This window comes from Prionailurus bengalensis, chromosome B1, assembly GCF_016509475.1.
Source record: "Prionailurus bengalensis isolate Pbe53 chromosome B1, Fcat_Pben_1.1_paternal_pri, whole genome shotgun sequence".
Classification (NCBI taxonomy): Eukaryota; Metazoa; Chordata; class Mammalia; order Carnivora; family Felidae; genus Prionailurus; species Prionailurus bengalensis.
This window is the reverse complement of record NC_057344.1, coordinates 115,210,194-115,212,793: the sequence shown is the minus strand read 5'-3', so window position 1 is coordinate 115,212,793 and position 2,600 is coordinate 115,210,194. Positions and strand designations below refer to the sequence as shown.

Here is a 2,600-nt window from a genome sequence, read left to right as displayed (position 1 = left end):
GCATCTAACCTCTGAGCGCAGGCTTTCTCTGGAATGCATTCTGTGTTCATTGCACTATTTATTCGTTTTACAGCAACAGAGCCGGAGTGCTTCTTTGGTGTCTTTCTTTGGATTGTGCACATCAGTCGGCCCCATGCAAAGAGTGGTTTGGATTCTTGTTAGCACCTGAACTGACTTGAAGGATAATTTAGAGTTAAAACGTGGATGTTTATGAGAAACATTGTTCTGTGAATGTGAAAAGAGAAGACGATTTCACATGCTGGTGTTTGGAATTAGTATGAGATGAGAGGGGTTGAGCTCAACAGTAAAAGCGCAGAAGTGAAAATGCTAAGAGGAGTTTTAATGGCTGGATTAGCTCTGATGGGGGCAGGAGGGCCGTGGTCTGCTTGCATTTTCCAGCGTTTCCACTGTCCTCTTGCTTCCTCCCTCCGAGTAGCCAGCAGTCCTCTGGTTCCATTTCACTGTTGCCTTTAGGAAGAAAGAGTACTACTGTTGGCCAGTGCGTTTGTTTTGCCAGAAGGTTTAGTTAAAAGAGGTAACACAAGTAGAGTGATTGATTAAGGAAACTCCAGATCTGTAGACTCCCACTCACCTCCCGCCATCATTTTCTGGAACGTGGGTTTGCCAGCACAGCTTGCTTAACTGTCCCGCGACTGCTTTCGTGCTTTCCCTGTGTGGGTTCTTGTCTATGCAAACGGATTTCCCCAGCTCTAAGAACTATGACCTTTAAAGTCTGCCCGAGGAATGTAAAAGAACTGCACATTTCACGAAGCTGATGTAAGATTTGTGTAGAACTTAAGGGAAAAAAAAACTGGAGGGGGGGGGTCGCACTGCATTTGTACAAGAGGCCCATTCAACAACACAGGATATGGCGAAAATAAAACAGGATTGGGTGGGATGCATGTTTGGGTTCTCAGGGGGCTGAAATCAAAGAGGTGTGCAAACTCTTCTGCATAAATCCCTGCCATCCGCTTTGATAAAGGAGATTATGGACTTGAAAGGTCGATTATATATTCTTAAGGAGAAATGCCAGGTTCTTGTTAATGTTTGTGCCTGACAGGATCTTAAAATAGACTCGAATGAGCTAATCACATTGATGACCACGTACAGCAGTGGGGTGAGAGCTTAATACAATTTTATTACCTCCTATGGTCAAATATTTGCCTCATGAGACACACCTACCCCCCCCCCCCAGAATAGTCTATTGTAAACAAATGGCTCCCCTTTTACAAGAGCTGAAATCTTTATGATGTTTGGGAACGCTGGAACCAAAGGGTAAACAGCTTATTTGAATCTTGTCTTTCATCCAGGAATGCTCACCAGTTGATTTTCCCCCTTTCTTTATCACTAACTATGCCCAAGGCATGTTCTAGAAAACTAACATTGGCAGGAGTTCTGTTCACGCTTCCCAGTGTTATTCCTGGGAATGACACAAATGGTGGGTCTTTGAGAATTTCCCATGTAGTTCCAGCAGACAAGTACCCTTCTACCTTCAGCTCCCTTCTTGAAGCTGGAGCATTACTTCAAAGGCTTAAATCTCTGATAGAAAGAGGTGGGAGTCGTTTCTGATCATTTTGCTGCCACGATTTAAGCCTACAAGATTTAAGCCTGACTGTTTACATGGCTCATGGAGATGAAACGAGTCTCTACCCACAAAGTGCGTTGTTTACCATCAGGTGGACACTAGGTTGATATCATTGCTCCGAATTTGTGCAGGTTGTGGGGCCATGTCACTCATTCAATTTCAGGTATCTTCATTTGACTCTTTTGGCAGAGATATACATATTTAAAGAGTGAGATTTTTAAAAATGGAGAGACCATAGTACATATATATTTTTCCCATTAATACGTGGTTAGATGTGTTTGTGTGCATATTCATGTCAAGGCTCACTTACAGGGTTGCATTTTGGAGTTATTTAGGACCACTTAATATCACTCCCATTGTCAAAACTGACTTAGTCTAAGCAGATGAAAACAATTGTGGCCTAAACGGGAATCATCTGTGTTCCAGCTAGCTTTCAGAATTAGGAAGGCCTACTTGATTCATATGTAACTTCTAAAATTTTGTTTGGCTTGTTAATCATGCTTAAATTCTATCAAAGGAAACATTGCTTTTGCACCATTATAAGCCTCCTTTCAAATTGTTCTCATACTTTTGGAGCCATATTAGTCACCATTGTACTATACTGACAGTCGGACTTAGAGTCACGTATCGTGGTAGGTCTAAGAAGTAATAGAAGCTGCTTCCTTCACTCAGGACCCTGAATCCACACGAATAAATAAGTAGAATAAAATGTGGAAAGTACCTTAGAGTATGTATGTGTAGGGCTACGTGGGTCACAAAAGAACAGTCAGTGCTAACTGGGCTGGAGATGACCAGGAAGGTCTGTAGGAGGTGAGGCTTGAGCTGAGCTTTGGGAAGATATGTAGATGTTCACCGGTAAGCAGAGGGAAAGAGCTTTAGAGAGAGAGAGATCTGGATCTAGGCCCTACATAAAACTCTTTCTCTTACTGGCCGTGTGACTTTGTAAGAGCCACTTCACCATTTTGGCCAAATTTTCTCACCTGTAAACCGTAATACCTGCCTTGCAAAATTGCCA

The 2,600-nt window shown here is 42.6% G+C and overlaps 1 long non-coding RNA gene across 1 annotated transcript; it reads right to left on the bottom strand.

The window, feature by feature from the left end:
• Positions 1-319: 319 nt before the first annotated feature.
• On the bottom strand, positions 320-747 carry LOC122468082. The gene is made up of 2 exons (XR_006293132.1): positions 593-747; positions 320-468 (listed from the first exon to the last, which is right to left on the bottom strand). It is a non-coding gene; the product is annotated as an uncharacterized LOC122468082 (long non-coding RNA).
• Between the last annotated feature and the right edge of the window lie 1,853 nt (positions 748-2,600).